This window comes from Aptenodytes patagonicus, chromosome 7, assembly GCF_965638725.1.
Source record: "Aptenodytes patagonicus chromosome 7, bAptPat1.pri.cur, whole genome shotgun sequence".
NCBI lineage: Eukaryota > Metazoa > Chordata > Aves > Sphenisciformes > Spheniscidae > Aptenodytes > Aptenodytes patagonicus.
This window is the reverse complement of record NC_134955.1, coordinates 44801050-44818979: the sequence shown is the minus strand read 5'-3', so window position 1 is coordinate 44818979 and position 17930 is coordinate 44801050.

The following is a 17930-nucleotide window of genomic DNA, read 5'->3' as shown; positions in this document are numbered from 1 at the left end:
GGAATAAATGTCTAGCTTTTACCATGTTGATGAAAAATATGGAAGTAGGGTACCAGTACATTCTAGTTATCTGTCCAGAATACTCATAAATGACGAGAAAAAGGGGGGGGGGCATGAGAAAAGAAAGACTGTTGCTGATATCCAAGCTCTTCCAAACTAAAGCTGGTTATGGAGGGTTGTAGAAAGATCTCAAGACATTTAGCAAGTGGCCACTAAAACGGCTGATGAACCTAATGTTGATGTATGGAAAGTAACAGACCTGAAGAAAAACAATCCCCTTACATAGAGTTCTACATACACAAAGATGGGCTCTAAATTTACCAGCTGTGCAGGAAGGAGCTCTTGGCAGTCTTTTTGTACAGTCCTCTGAAAATATCAGCTCAATGGTCAGTAATGACACATGCGGTACATGATATGTTAGGAATTACTTGAGGGGATAGAGAAGAAAACAGAAAGTATCTCCATGTCGATGAATGAATCCACACTGCAGCCACATATTAAATAATATCCCTACAGTGAACCAACCACAAAGGAATATAGCAAGGCTACAATAGATTCAGAAAAAAAAAAAAAGTCAGAATTATCAGAAGGATAATGTAGTTTCTTACCAAGTCTTAGTTTAATACATTAAGACTCTTCAGCTTGGAAACCAAGACCTGTAAAGAATTACATGAAGAAGGTGAATAAGGAAGAACCATAGGGCATCCAGTGAAAGGATGAAGTAGCAGGTTTAAAAGCAGTAAGAAGAAATGCTGTATAATCTTATTATGGAATTCATTGATGCAGGATTTTGTGGGGCCAGGAGTACAAAGGAGTTAAAAAAAACCTAGACAAATTTATGGAAGGAAACTCTTCGTGTTGTTACTAGCCACAACGTGACCTCAGTGCAATTTTCTGCTCAGGAAATCCTTAAACCATTGATTGCTTAGATGTGGAAGTGACACCACAGTAGTACCACGCTGTACTTCCCCTATCTATTAGATTCTGAGAGTTTGCTATTGAACATTGTCAGACACTGCGTCCTGGATTAGCTAGATCTGATCCAACACAGCCATTCTCTGGTTATGGTCACGTGAGAATTTTCTGAAAAAATGAAAGCTGGTATTTTCATGTAGCCACGTGCTCCCAGAAAACAGACAGTTAGGGCAAACATAAATATTAGGAGTTTCCTGATAAAATCACAAGATGTGAAAATGCCCATGTGACAACCTGGAGAATCTGTATATAATGTAAAAATTCTCATTGATTTTATTAAACCACTATGCCATTGCTTTATCTTAAAGGCTGCAGAATTGGCTATTTTTCATCATGGCTCTGCCATTATCTACCTAATGAGAAACAATCAAAAGTAATTTTGAAGCAATGGAATGGCTATATCCTGGCTGAAACCATTTATTTCCAGCCTTTCTGAAAGATTCGGAAAGAGAACAGGAGCTAACAGGACTACTTTTAAACCACATAGTTTGAAAGACTGCAGGGTCACTCAAAGGTAGCTTGCAGACAGACAAAGGATGCTGGGGCAGAACAGATGGGCATAGTTCCAAAGCAGAATGGTTCTGTTTAACTGCAAGATCAGCTGAAGGAAAAAGAAAATGGATATACAGAAGGGAAATTCTATGATTCAGGGAAAAGCTTATGAGGGCAGGATAGGAAAGGCAAAGATTTCTGCAGAGGTACTCGCATCTGAATGTGGAGCGGACACAAGACTGATGAGGTGAAGAAACACCTGTAAAGGTTTGTTATTTTTGTCTACAGCTGTATTAGTTCAGGTATAGAGGGACGGATTCTGAAATCTTCACAAACCTTGTGTTGTCTTTAAATGTTACATAGGCCCGGGAAGTGATAATCCAGAGCCTGGAAAGTTGGAGCTCGGGGTACTCACTTTAATGAGAAGCCTGGTAAGCCAAAGCTGCTCTTGCAGGCTTATGGCAGGTGGCCAGCAAGAACCCATTTTTGTAAAGGGATTAAAGACGGAAGGCAGATGCCTAGGATACATGTCAGAGATGTCAAGGAAAGAAGCAGTGCTGCAGCTTACTCAGACTAAGGGAAGCTTAAGAGCAAACTGATCGAAAAGGCTAGGACCCAATCACGGAGTGTCTAGTGGGGTGAGCCTTAGTAGGACTGAGTGACAGAGTCAGTGAAATAAAGATTTGAACAGGGGAGAGCAGAAACATTTGAGGACTGGAATTCGACTGCCTGTTTGTATACAGCCTGACAGGCTGCAGTGCTAATCTGCTCTAGCCTACAGACTGAAGGAGAAAATGCAAGCCACTACTGACTAGTCCTGGATTCAGCAGTCACCTTGGGTGCGCATGGCCAACGCTGGGAGACAGCACCCTCCCCTCTGGCTTCCACCGGGCACGGAGTGACTGCTGCAGAGCAGTCACTTTGCTCATGCCCCCTGTACATCCTGACTGTCAGGTTAATGTAGGAAAAAACTCCCTTTGCAGACCCTCTGCTCTACAATGAATTTCACCTTGGAGTAAACAAATGCGTTTTTAACGCTCTAACATTAAAAGTGATGTTCTGTAACGTGTACACTACCCATACATTTTACTTGTAGCATGTACTGAATAACTGATGCTTTGATGTTTTCTATTTAAATAAAGATCTACAACTCAATTCAAATTTGCCACTCAGTTATGCCTTATTTAGAATGACTGGAGGTTCTTTTTGTCAGCTTTTCTAACCTCACGCATCTGAAGCATCTTCTGAATAAGCTGATATTCTAAAATATCTTTGAAGCTTCATTTCTAAACAGATCACCATTTCCACATGTTCATTTACAAGGGCATCTTAGTTTGGTCCTCTGTATATTCTAGGTCAACACAAACGTGTAATGTTCGTGTTGCAGCTGTGGTGGTCTAAGGGTGTAAGTGAGAGCTGACGAAGCTGGGACAAGCAGAAAGCTTCCAAGCACAAAGCCTTGAATTGTCTGTTCTTTTCTAAATAGTGGGTCTAATCAAAGATACTATCTCTACAAATCTCACTTCACATGTCACAGACCCGTACATTATTACACTGGAAAACATACTTTTAAAAAGTAACATTTCCTGGCTAAAACACTTACGTATTTTCATGCTCCTTTTCGCTGTCAGAAAAAGATGAAGCCATAAATAACATTTTAGATCTACACTAATCTCAGTAAATATATTTACTGTATTTTATGAAGTTACTAGAAAGTCTTTATTTGATTTTATCTAATTATCACATAAATGCAGGAACATTAAGTGGGCTGATGTCAGCAATCAGGACTGCTTGTTATACAACATCAGTAACAGGGGCTCAGGTATGAAACAACTGTAATTATAGGTATTTAGCCAAAATGTATGTCAGTTCTAACTGATTAGCTGTGTAAGTCTTTGTAAGTAATTGAAATACTTTATAAATAAAAATCACAAACTTAGCAACCAACAATATAGACATAATATACAAGTTTGATTGATTGTACAATGATACTTAATCCTCTGTCTTTTTCTTCACTTTTGTTGATTGTTGCAAGCTTGTTCCTTCTTAGAATTTCCTTATTGGATATTTTTGTCCTCCTCTTTTTGCGTCTTTAGTTTGTTTGGTTTGGGATTAACATAACGGCTAAGGGAAGATAAGTCTACATAACATTCCACATACATCTATCTTGCATGCCCATTAAAACTTGATTCTAACATGGCAGGCATAAAAATAGTGTCTCAAAAATATTTCGTCATGGTTTCCTCAAGCTCTACGGTACAACTAGCCTGTAATTTTCAATGGACTCATCAGCATGTGCATCATTCTGTCAAGTGTTGTGTTTCTAAGGCGTTTATCCATTCAATACCGTGTTGTAGCTATTGCCAACTGATGTAGCTAGCTTGTCATGGTGCAAACCAACCTTTACCAATATTTAAGTAATTTTTCTCTTTCTTAGGAATAAAGGTTAACTGTTGCTTTTAAACCAGGGATCCAAAAGTACAGACAAGGTGCAATGAGATATATTCCGTACCAGAGTGATATAAGTATACTGATGTAGTATCAAATACTTATTTTCCATTAAGACCGGCCACATCTCATCAGCTATGTGATCGCATTAACTGATCTATAGAAAAACATTTTTCTCTGGAAGGCATATAAAAAATATGCTTTGGTTAATGCCAGTTACATCACATTTTATAACCACACTGAATCATTGCATGTCACATAGGCTTCCCAACAAGAGTCTTGCAGCAGGTGCCTGCAAGTACCTATTTTGTACCATACATAAACCCCTCAAACTTAAAGCCCAGATTGCTGCACATTCGGTTACTCCTGCATGTGCAGCAGAGCAGGTTTCCACTGCTTCAGTTGCTGAAACCAAATGTGACTGCTGTGTACTTGCAACAGTCTGTCTAACACTACACTGAGAAAAACGAGCTAAAACAGATGCAGTCTGTGGCCATGGTGAATATCCCTAATGTCTAATTAATTCCTAATTAAGCGGAGTATGAAAACCATCATCGCACACTGCTCCCTGGCATCATCACCTAATACCATTTGCCCACAGAGAAAGGACACTCAGCCAGTCAGTCTTGTAGGTTTGGTTCCTTATATTTGTTTATAGTTTGTTCAAAAGACTTAATTTAGGGTTAATCAGGTAGGGCTATGCGCAGGTTCTGAAAGGTTTGCAGTCAGATGCCACTGGCATAGCCAAAGTTGAACCACAGGCCATTCATGTGAAAGTATTAAGTTGCCTGACCTGAAGTGAGCTGTCACAAATTTAAGTATGGCAAAAAAGCATGACTCACTGCTATGTGCAGTTCCGAAAAGCCCTTAGTAGAGGAAAACATGTGACTTTGCACTCGATAAAGCAGGGCCACTCTAGAATTTACAGCTGCTATCAGCCCTCAAAGCTCTTCCTCTTCACAAATAACAGCGCTTTATGCATGAAGACTGTCTCGAGAGCAAGACAGAGGAGCTCTGATGGAACCATATTCCATCGAAATGTGCTATTTTATCAGTTTACTTCAGAGGAAAAATTCTGCTTTAACATTTACAGGGCTTCTCTTAAGCACACGAAGCGCATGTAACAGGAGCTGGGATCGCAGGGGGATAGTGCTCCCCAGACTGTACACCCGTCCAACAGCTCCCTGCCCCCAGCAGTCCCCTCCCTCCACATCATTTAGCTTTAGTTTCCTGCTGTTACTTGTCCTCCTCCCTCATACCATGATACTAGCACCACTTGTGTTGCCAGGGCAGTGCTAAAGACAGCGCTGGGAGGAAAAAGAGAAAGGAAGAGAATATGTAGATGGAGAAAAGCCTACAGAAGAGGCATCAGATGTGTTGTAACTCTGTACTGTCTTCCTTTACACCAGTCTTTGTTGTTCCTCTTGAGGGCATGTATGTTCACAGGGACACAGCTTGAGGTACCCATTCACCATGTTTTTGGGAAGCCACAGTGAAAATCTTCTCTCCATCAGTTGTGTTTACACTGGACTTCACCCTTTCATCGCTGGCTGCGAAGGAGCCAGGAACAGGCTATTGTGACCATGGGCTGGAGAGCAGGCAGGAGACATGCTGCATGCCCCAGTCAAAACCACGCTCGATGGTGCATAAGGAAGGGGAGTTTAATCCTGTTACACCTGAGTTTTCTCTCTCCCCTACTTTTAAATTTCATCAAATACGAAGAGATTTACACGTTAGAAATACTCTGGTAAACCTTAGAAATGGTCTGGTTAGGAAATCATGTAACTACAGTAACAACATGCCTTTCTCACAGGCCAAAGGCAGGCCCACTGCACAACTGTCCCTGAGGATGCCCTCCTGGCACCTCCAGGTGCAGAGGAGTGGTACAGGGCTGCACAAAGGGAAGCTCATATGACAGCCCACATCCTCCCAGCAGCTCAGACGAAAAGTGTGTCCTGGGGGCTTGCCTAGGACTGCCTTTAGTCTCCTCCAGCGCTCTCTCCCAACCCTGGACACTGGTACAAGGCCCCACAAAGGGCCCACTCTGGCTGCAAAGAGCATCACCATTAGGTAGGTGGTAAGGAAATGTTGGGAGCGGACTCCTTCCTGGGCAGGACACAGAAAGTTTAGGGCTCCTGTTGCTTAGTCAGCTCAAAGATGGACCCTGTGGTTGGCACCCGTACACGTGTCCCTCATCTTGCCTCAGGCTGGGCAATGGTGCCGCAAAAGCAGTCGCCCTTGCCTGAGGTAGTAAAACGGCCGCTGTGAGGTGCTGCTCTGCCTGAGGCAGGGCAGTAGCGCCCTGGAGGTACGTGCCCTGCCTGAGGTAGTAAAATGGCTGTTGCGTGATGCTGCTCTGCCCGAGGCAGGGCAATGGCACCAGGGAGGCCCTTGACCTGTCTGAGGCAAGGGAATGGCACCCCTGCGGGGCAGTAAAATGGTGGCCGTTAGGTGTTGCCCTGTTTCAGCCAGCAGAATGGCGCCTGTCGGGCACGCGTCCGGTGGCCAGCCGCGGCACAGGCGGTAAGGCGGCCCCCGCGGAGGAGCGCGCCCCGGGGCAGGGCGGGGAGGCCCGGCGGCGGCGGGGGAGCGCGGTTAGTACCGCCGCCGGGGCACCGCACAGGGCTTCTTGGCTTCCCGCGCACCCCTTCTGTGCTTTCCGTTTCCTCCCAGTTACAAATAAAATAAATACATATTTTCGGCGAGTGCGGCCAGTGAATTTCAAGCTACCCCGGCGGATCGGAGTTTTAACTGGGGCGGTGGGGCCGGGCGGGCGCGGTCACGAGGCGCTCCCTGAGCGGCGCGGGGGTGCCCGCAGCGGGCGGCGGCCCCGATCCGCCACGGCCGCGCGTAGGGGCGGCGGGCGCGGTGCGCCTGGCGGGACGGCCGCGGCAGCGGCGGGTGCCGGCGGGGAGCGGGCCCGCCTCGGCTTCCCCGAGGCACTCGAAAGATACTTTAAAGGCGGTGAAGAGACACTTCGCGGGGTTGATCCATTAATGTCGCTTTATTAGCAGCTTGACACGAGAAATCCAAAATTTTCGAGGCGATAAGTTTATGTTTGTTTGTTTTCCGCTCACAATGAACCCAAAGAAATTGCCGCTCTCGGGATTGCCAGGCGGGGGGGTGGGGGTGGGAGCGGGAGGCGCGGGAACGCGCCGAGCCGCCGGCGCTAATGGAGGGTTCTGTTTGTTTCCATGATTACAGCTATAAATAATAATAGTTTAAAAAAAAAAAATCCCGACAACTTCGGGTGTTTTCATTCTCCGTGTCCCGGGGGTTTCCCCGGCGGCGTGCTGCTCCCGGCAGCGCTCCCCGTGCGCGCCGCCGCCACCGGCCGGCTCCGCCGTGGCGTTTTTATTTCAGGAGGTTCTGGCGCCCAAAGCCCGGCGCTGCCTCCTATGCCTCCCGCTCGCACCCGGGGCCGGGGCCGGGGCCGGGGTGAGGCTCCGCGCCCCCGCGGCGGGCGCACCTGGCGCTGCTCCCGCGGGCGGCCGCCGCCGCCACCGCCCTTCTTCTTCTTGTTCTTCTTGTTCTTCTTCTTGTTCTTCTTGTTCTTCTCCTCCTCCTCCTCCTCCTCCTCCTCCTCCTCCTCCTCCTTCTCCTCCTCCTCCTCCCCAAACATCCCGCTCTCCGGAGTTGCAGCTCCGTCCCTTTTTAAGCCGTGCCCTACTTTGTATTGGCTGGTGAACAAGCCTGAAAATGGATATTACAGCTTTTTATGATATAATATCCCTCTAATTGGTGCTTCATAGGGCCGTGCCTGAATTCTTTTCAATTAAGCCCTAAACTACAGTAACTGTTTCTCTCGGTACATGCTGGAAAAGCCATTCACGAGAGAGGCGACTGGTACTGCACAATTCCAAAGTACCTTTAATGTGTCAAAAATGTTTTGTGAAGAAAGCAACACTGTAAATGCAATCACCTACATTGGTGTCCTCATTGTTAAGCGGGAGCCAAAGTATTGCTAATTGTCCTGCGTTTTAGCTGGGTTTTTAGAGCATTATGTAGTAAGTACACCGAAGGGTCAATTTGTGAAGTGAAATACTTAGCATGCAAAGCGTAATACAAGATGCTGTGTAATACTTGACCTCTCAGCATAATAAATGTAGCAGTGAAACGCTGTGCATTCAGGATTCGCTGAATAGAGCCTCCGCAGAGGAACAAAACCAGAAAATGTTCTCTTCATTCCTTTTTTTTTTTCACTAAGCGAAAATTATTCTTTATAATGGCCATTGCAGCAATTAGCCAGCATTTGGGGAGAATAAATGTGCAGAAATAGCAATTTCTTATTTTAAATGAGATTTTTGTATGGAGCCTGCAAATTACTTGGAGGTATATGAATAATTGTTGCCTTAGTTTTATGCTACAGAATAGGGTGTGGGTGGGTATAAAGATTTCCTATTTGCAGTTAAATGTTTAGACATTTTATTATTTTAATTTCACTCTCAGTCTGTCTCGATTGACCCTGCTTTCCCTACTGATCATTTCATGTATGCCAGGAAGCAAGTACTCAGATGATGGAAGCTTTCCAATTAGAGCTTTACAGTTTGGGGGTGTGTGTGTTGGGGTGTGTGTGTGTGTCGTTCCTTTTTTTTTCCTTTTTTTTTTTTTCTTGGTTGCCTTTTTTATGAATGTGACATGTAAGTGCAACCAGGTTTTACTCTGGAAGCTACTGTGGTGTTTTGAATTTAGCCTGCTAAATCAAAACATTTTAAGAATGTAGCATATTTGATGGGCACTTCTCATTATCCTCTAGAATGGTAAACCTAATTGGTGCTTTATTTACACATTTTAAAGGTTTTGTGCTCTGAAAAAAGAGATGCAAAATTCTTTCTCTTGGGCCTTCCAGATTCCTGCATTGAGTTTTAAGTGGATTGAAATTTTTGTGCTTCACTTGCTAAAGTGGGAGAAGTTTTGTGAATATGAAATTAAAACACTTTCAGAGAAAGCACGGGAAGTTCTGACAGCTAGAACCTATTAGGAACAGTTTGTTTTGGAAAAATTAATAAGCTTCATTGCGCATTTCATTAGAGCAGTGCTGGAAGTTTATACCCTGAATAATGGAACTTCCAGAATAACTCTCTAACCATTTGACCAAGAAAAAAGCTTGGATGATTAATTTAGAATATATAACTTCCTCCTACTTGATCTAAAACTTTCCTCCGCTGTGTGAGTTCTCTCCCTGCACTCTTATTCCTTCCTAGCCACCTATTCTCCCTTCTTTAAATTGCATGTTAGCAGGGTTGCCTCTGAAAGTGTGACTTCTTGGGTAGTGAAATGACATAGTCTGAAGACAAGCACTGGTCTCTAACCCAGTCCATAAAACGGAATGGCCTCAGAAAATAAGGATTCTTTCACAGAACTTGTTTCTGTTCTTACAACAATGGCAGATATTTTCCACAGTTTTTATGCTTTAATAGTGTTTCGGGCTTTTTTTTTTTTTTTGGTAATAAATATAGTTTCTTTTTGATTATATGCAATAATAGGTTAAAATTAATAATGCAATCCCGGTATCTTGTTTAGGCCTGATCCCGCAGTCACTGCGTGTTCCAAAACTCCTTCCACTTCATTAAGGTGTCTTGTCTGCAGGGATTTTTGGTTACAATCCTGAGCTAAATGCAGTCAGTTTGTATTTCATATACCTTTAGAAGGAATGACTAAAATTTGCTGGTGACCATAAGAAATACAGTTACATCCTATTCTGTATTAAGGAGTCATACTCTTTTTAGTAACCTTTCCTTTTTCTTATCCTCTAATATCTATCTTTTAATGGTTCTTTTTGATAGAAGATGAACAACTAGCCCACAGAACAAATGTAGAAGTTACCAATGAACAAAACTGTAGTTCAGCAGCTTCTAGAATGAGTATTTTGTAAATCAAAAGTATTGCTATGAATGCTGTATACAGAAATTTTTCTCTTAACTTACTCGATGATATTAGAAACAGATTCCATGAGTTTATGTGCTGGTAAAAGCATAGGCTCCACACCAGTGATGGTAATAAGGTATTACACTGCAGTGTCTCACATTTACCCTGTATTTTTGGCAGCCTGACGTGCTCTCTGCCTACCATGATATTTCCTGTGAAAGTTCAGATCATCTCTGTACTTTTGAAAGAAACTGATCTACCACAGAAGCATCCCTTCTAACTCAAACTTCGTACTCATTTGAGTACCAGTGTGTCCTCATTTGAGTTGGAGAGTGGTCACTTTTTAGTGTCCTCTAAGTTTGCAGTTCTCACATCGTGTGAACAGCTAGAAAAAAATCTTTGGCTAGGTTCTCTGCTGAGCTATATTCTCTGAAGCCAGTTACTTTGCACCAGCAAACTGTCTCCCAGAGATTTATATTACTGGAAAATAAAAATTCTAGCTGTCCCAATGGAATCCATGGGACTAGCTTCTAGCTTTCAACCATCCCAAGATATTAGATGAAATCAAGTGAGTTAATTGTTATGTCAGCTATGTGCCGTCCAATTTTTCGAGGTACACATAATTAGATTCACAGTATAAAGTACACTTGTCCTAGTGGGACAAGATAGAGAAGACAGCAGCCTCAGTAAATTATTCAAAACTCCCCAGCATGCTTAAAACTTCTACAATTCAAAATATGAATTCGAAAGATCAAACAATAATTATTGCACACATCACATAAACTTATGTAGCATATCTTCCGTATTTTACTTTTGTCTTTGCCAGCTGCTGGGGAGTGTGATGATGACTAGTTATACTAGAGCACTCATGGGTAGTCTGTTACATTTAAATAAAAAGGTTGACTCATTTTTCATTATCCAGTCGTGACTAGTGCCTTCATAACAATAGTTGTAAGAAAACAATCTGTCTTTTGTGTTAGTTCCACACAAAATGTTCCCAGGTAACAGGTTTTCAGTATATATTGTAAAAGCTCCATTATGAAAAGGAAGTTTGTAATGGACTTTTGTTTCCGTCAACTTTGGGGAAGCACAATCAGTGGAGCAACAGAGAACATGCCACTTCTTCAGCATCTTTGCTCTGTTGTACCTTACCTGTTAGTCTTTATTGCGGTATATAAGGAAAAGTAGTCAAGGATTGTTAAAAGCACATATTTTCAAATCAGTGTGTATATCTAGGAAAACTAAGGACTTAGCTAAAGCAAGCCCTGACAGTCATCATTGTTCAGCCAAAAAGCGTAAGTGAAGGAAACGCAGTTTCTTCTACCTCAGTTTGTTCTGCCTTAGCTATCTTTATGACAATATTACTTACACATTTCTGTGCTTCAATGGTTAATTCTCTTATTTAAATAGTTAAATAACCCAAAATAATCAAAACAATAGTCAGCCAAAGTCCTTAAACTTGTTAGATGCTTCCAGATATGATGTCACTAATAATTTCTTGATCCAAAAGCAACCAAAAATAAAATTCTGTATCTTTGCTGCTTCATAGGTACCACTGATAAGCTTCAGAGATACATATATATATATATACACACACACACACAGATACCTTAGATAGCTTAGAACTGATGCAGGGGCAACCAACAGCCTGACGTGATATTTAGCAACGTGTATACAACCAAAAGATGGGTACCTAATTCACTGTATAGACCTGATTTTTAAAGTAAACACACATTTCTCACCACTTGAGAAAATTTTAATTTATTGCCATGTATATATTCAGGGGTCTCATTTTAGGCAGCTAGTCATCTATTTGTATATGTTTACCCATTTCTAGAAAGAGGGAACTAAGTCCTCTGTTGAGGTCAATTTATTTGCTGGGGAAAAAAAACCTCTTCAGCTATGATAAGAAACATATATCTATCTTGTAAATTAAATTCAGTTTCTTTCCAAAGATGTGCAAGGGTGAATGTGGTCAAGCATTGCCTGATAATATGATATGTATGTTTACAAAATGGCTTAGCAAACAGAAACAGTTTTCCTCATCTTCCATCCAGTAATTTTTTTACACATAGGAAAATTATTTGATTCGGTGTGCTCTATTCATTAGTGGCTTCTGCTTCTTGTAAAACAGAGAGTTATGGCTGGTAGGCAAGATGGTGTTCTTTGGTTCATTAACTTACTGCTAGATGTTAATGAGGAGTTTTAAATTTAGAGAGAGAAAAAGGCAGCTTTGCAATTGCTGTCCCTAACTGCCTCCCTTCAGCGTTCTTGTGGATTCACCCTCACGTGTAACTTTTCCCCACAAGTAGACTTCACGCACATGGTCAATTAAGAGACTGAATCAAGTATTCCATTCACAAAAATAACCCATACGCTGTGACCTCTTAACTCTTTCACTTAAGCAGATCCATAGTGTAAAGAAGTGTAATTGATGGTGTACTTAACAGATTCGATTCAAATTTGTCAGGGAAAAAAAAAAGTCTAAACAGGTGTTGGAAAATAGCATAACAGAGCATTAACCCGGCCTTCAGAGGTAACCAAAGGACATGTATTTTACAAGACAGAATGGAGGGCTGGGAATATATCAGGATGAAACAAGTTAAGGAAGATCCACCTGGCTTGTCTTGTGTCTTCTACTGATTGTTTTCCTTCCTGCAATTTCTCGTTATCTTTTTTTTAACCATTGAACTGTTGAATTGATTCATTTTGCACAAATTACAGGATAATCAATGCAAGTCATTCCACCTCTTAGTCTGACTTTCTGATGTATTAATTCCGTATGTGATATTTTCTTCAACATTTCTGTTACCTCCAAACATAGTCCAGATAGTTCTATGAGAAATATAATTGCTTATACCAGAGGTCAAATTTTACTCCAATTTTATGGTGTCAGCTCTGTATGAAACCAGCAGGAAATGTACCTGTATGACTGAGAATGGAACTAGCTCCAAGGCTGGATATGTCTGGCCAAAGGACAAAAATCCTCCAGATGTCAACGTATATGAGAAAAAAGGAGACAAGGATACATATAAAGAAGCAATTGCATTAGTTTTAAACTAAGATTGTCAGTAAAATGAAAAATGTAGCAACAACTATAGAGCAGTATAGGGGGGCCGTTGCAATAAATTAAATGGGAAAAAAGTCAAAGGCACTCAAAGATGATGGTATAAAATGGCACAAGATAAACAGAACGCAACTGGAAATTCGGGTAGTTTTATTTGCCATGTTACAATAAGCAGAATAAGATGTGTGAGATTTGTCACTTTCAAGCTTCTCTTTTCTTTTTGTGGAGCATCATAAAGATGTTTATCCAGGCTTTTTCTGTGAATTTGCTGATGAATCCTAAAATTACAAATGAATGAGATCTGGGTTTTGAATGAGATCTGGCTTCAGGTTGAGATCAAGTGAAACCATTGATTTATTATTAATTCAGTATAAACACATAAATAAGGACAGGTTCATCCACTAGAATCTGTGTATTTATGAATCTTGGCAAACTATCCAGGACTATTGAGTTTTTCATGAGATCAAATCTGAGCAAGTTTCCTTTGGCTGCAGTATTAACTCTTGAGTATTTCATACAACTCCAAAATACTATTTTGTTTCCCTATATATATGTGTATATATATGGATAGATCGATGTATGTATGCATATGTGCATTTATACAAAACTTCTCAAATGTATTTCTTCATGCATTGATAACATTGAATCTCTGAAGACGACTATATGTTACATAGTATTCATTATATAGAAATAGAAAAAAATTTCAAAAAAGATAATGGTTATATATGTAACTACTTTTCAATATATTAATTCACATAATGGAATTCATCAATAGATTTGAAGAAAAACTGAAGTCTGGCATTTTGGTTACATAATTTTTTCAACATTTAAAACTAACAAATACAATAGTCTGCCAGATTGAAGTGGAACTTTGACCTATTGCAATAGGATTCAAAGCTGTGTTTTACTTTTACAGCTACTAAAAATCTTGAACTTTAAGGTAAGTGTTTTTACTATGAAACAGTAAGCATTGCATGGGTTAATTAGCTGTAGACTTCATTTTCCTCACATATTTCATTTGGAAAGCAAAAATTAAGGATCAAGAATTAATTAGCTATGTACAAACTATGAAAAATCGTTGAGGCAAGTGCTGTCTTGGTAATTCATGGCTATATTTAGACATTGTAATGATTAGATTTTAAAAGAAACAAGCTAATTAGAACATTTTTCCAAAGTCACACAGAGGTCAGGGATGACAGCAACCTTACGTAAAATGGAGACTAAATATCTGCTATTCTGCACATTGTATGGAACTGGTACAGTAAGGTTAAAGCCTTTTCCTGTTCAATGAATTGGAATTAAACATGCTAATTTGAGATCTCCTTCAAGTATTTTATTTAACTACTTTGGCCTTTAATTCCTTTATATTGCATCATTTAATGTAACGTTATTTATATATACGAAGCATGTTATACTTATTAACCAATGTGCAAAAATCTAAAGTACAGATTTTATGTAATGGGCTAATTACAGGACTTTAAAGCCACCTACTGAGTTTTGCTAAGCTTAACAACAGGTTCACTGAACTGGATAAATTTATTCAAACTTGTGGAAATGAACCCCATTCTATGTGCAACCGTACTGGGAAAACACACAAATTATACCTCAATACCAGTTTAATGGGTCAAACAGTGAACCTGAATACCAAACTTATCTACATCTTGCAACAGCAGAGAAGCTATAGGCCCTGGGTGAGAAGAGGAAGTGCCCATTCACAGTTTCTTCCTCAAGTTTGTAAATAACTCGGACTTGGTACATGGAATGAGCCAGATTTTCAGTGTATGGAGACTTGGCTTAATTTTCGTTATGGTGGCCTTTGAAGCTGCGGTTTTAAAATGTGATACATGTATCATATGCAATTGTAGAAGAAATGTAAAAGATATGATCCTTTACTATATTTTCCTATTACACCTACTATGTGTGTGTTTTATTTATTTATTTATTTGAATATGCTTTTAAAACTGAGTTTACTTCAGTCAGTCATTTCATATGCATCCATTAGGTCTGAATTTCATCTAACTTGTGTGTTTGCAAATTGGGTCAAATTTAATCAAAGCTCAGCGGCTGGATCTTTGTCAAAATGGAATGAAATCGGAGTCATGCCAAAAAATCTCTTATTACTATACTTCTAAGGTAGCGTTAAATTTTTGGCTTCATTATCTGAAGAGCCTAGAAGAGGCTTAGGTTTCCTACTTATTGTTAAAAGTTTCAGGGAGGTTCACAAGGCTTCTACTTTCCTTGAATATCCAAAGTCACTCCATTGTTTTCCATCGAGTTAGTCTAGATTTACGTCAGTGGAATTCAGCGAAATATGTCCCCTAGTAACGCTTTTTTTTTCAACTTTGAACAGTATTCAAATAAAAGCAAAATGAAAAGGCCAGCTTTCTTATTCTCGCCATAACCTATCCTTCAAAAATGACAAAGCAGTTTGCTATTTTAAACACCACTGTAGTCTAAGGTTCATATGTGATTTTTTCGTTTGCATTGTTCTTCAAAAGTATCGTGCAGATTATCTAATAAAAATCTTTTCTCAGAAATTGAGTATTCTGTTGCTGAGATTTTTATGTATCTATATTCTGTTTTGGATAACTATGCATAATCTATTCAGTAGCTGACATTTGGGTCTTGATAGATACATTCAAGCATGTACTTTCAGGAATAATAATGCCAGTGCACTGTGTTCTACAATGTGTGCAATGAAAATGTGCCTCATAAAGCCCATAATTGTTGCTTAAGTTACAAAGATGATTTTTTTCCCCAGTAAATGAGGAACAAGCCACATAATCTTGCTAACACTATATGCCCAGGAAAGAAGAGTTTAAATAAGAAATGCATAAATTTAGCAGACTGCTGTAACAAATGAAATGGTGTAGCATTGAAAACATTTGAGGCAATTAATCAATGCTGTGTTTGCACATATCATTAAATATATTATACTAAGTTTAGATTTGATTTCTATGCTTCTTTTATAAAGAGTTAAAAGAAAATACATTTGAATTCATGCTGATACTGAAAACATGCTCCTAGCTCCTAGTTTCTTGGATTTCGAATCATTTCCATTAACAAACAGCTATTTGCCCTCTAATAAAATATGTCATTATGCTTTATTCACATCACACAAAAGAATCACTGAAAAATCGCCCCAATGATGGCCAATAATTACACATTTTGCTCCTGCACGAGCAATGAAGAAATCTGTTCATTGGAGAAAGCAGGTGCTGGGGCATCATGCTAATAGTCAATGTGTGCCACAGTAATTAGCCATTGCAATTGCTAAAATTAACAATTAGCTAACATGCAATTCTCTTTTTGCAGGCTGCAGTTTACTTTGTATAATCCTTGTATGTTCTTAGTAATTATTCTGACAGCTTATTATTTTTATTTTTTCTGGTTTGAACACAGCTTTAACATTTGAATCAGTCTACCCAAATGTTCAACAGGCAGTATGAAACAACTGCTTCACTAGGCAATTTCTAAGGAACAAATTTGTTTTTATGCTCAACTTTGTATTGTTCAAGAAATACATGATTCTTTTGTAGAGTAAGGACTTCTCATCTTATTAGAGAGCTTGGGACCACAGCGAAGGTATTAAGGCTTCTTTACACTGGTAGAACATAGGATCATCCCAATTTTTCAGAAAAATTACTACGGATTCCTCTTTGCAGTTGGGTTCCCAATCATTGGTTCATGGCCACTGGTTGTCTGTGGAGCTCTTGGTGGCAATCTGTGGAGACTTGGCAGGTCACAAATTGCTAATTCTCTTTGTTACTACTGTCAGCTAAATCACGCAAAAAGAATAATGGAATATACTGACCTCTCACTGCTTTTCATGTGAACACGTGGTGGTGTTATCCCTGGAGATTTACAAAGGCCTTCACAATCCTACTAGGAATCCTTCAGAATCATTACTAGTGTATGGTCCATATTGTAGAAATGGAAAAAAAATAACCAAAACCCAACCCAAAACCCAGAAAAGAGTAAGGACTATCATGCACAGATTAATGGTATGCCCTCATCTTGAATACTGTATGTTGGTCTTGCAAGCCATCTCAAAAGAGAGTAACAGTAGACACAGAAAATAAATTCAACAAGGATGAGCAATGGAGTGGAATGGCATTCGAATCGGGAAAAACTAAACAGACTGATCAGTATGGAAAAGATGACTGACTGGGATATAGTAGAAGCTTATAGGTTTATAGGTGGTGTGGAGAAAGCGAGTGAAGAAAACTAATTGCAGCTTCTTAAAAAATAGTTGAGGGGCACTCAATAAAATCACCCAGTTGAAAAGGCTCAAAAGCAATGACTTTCTCATGGTGCATAATTAAGCTGTGGAACTCATTGCCACAGGATGGCATGGGGCAAATGGCTAAATGGTCTGAAAGACGAAGAATGGCTAGATTCATAGTAGGTAGGTCCTCAACAGTACCCATGATCTACTTATGCGGCCTCAGGCTCAAAAGTCTCTGAAACTGGCAGGATATGCAACTGTACAGCAGGGAAAGCTCCCTCTGCACATACATGGCTTTTCCTTGACCATCTTACACCCTGTTCTGAGCCATTGTTACCAAGAGGCTTCCAGAGCTAGATGAAACTTTGGTTTGACCTGCTTTAGTCATCTTTTGTTTTGTTTAGCAATACACACTGTATAAAAATCTCAGTAATGTGCTACAACAAAGATGCCGAAGAGTTGGATTTTTTCCCTACGTATTCAGGTCGAAATTCAGCTGACACATAAATCTGTGCAACTCAGTTGAAATCAATGAAGATTGACGTATTTACATAGACAGATCATACCCCGCATGTTTTGCTTTGTTTTGTTTTGTTTTTTTTTTTAATTAGTGGATGGGTAGAGATAACTGGACCCACTGAAAACACTGGTAGCTTGCTAACCAGAAGGGCCATATTCTTCTCCAGCACAGACTTATACCTGTGTAACTCCAGTGACTCCAGTGGAATTCTTCCCAGTTTTATAGGTGTGAGATGATAATAAGGCTTGGGGAATTTATGTAATCTTCTGTAATCAGCATGGCATCTGTAGCTGGCACCAAACCAAGAGCAGTTTTTTAAACAGTTCTTTAAA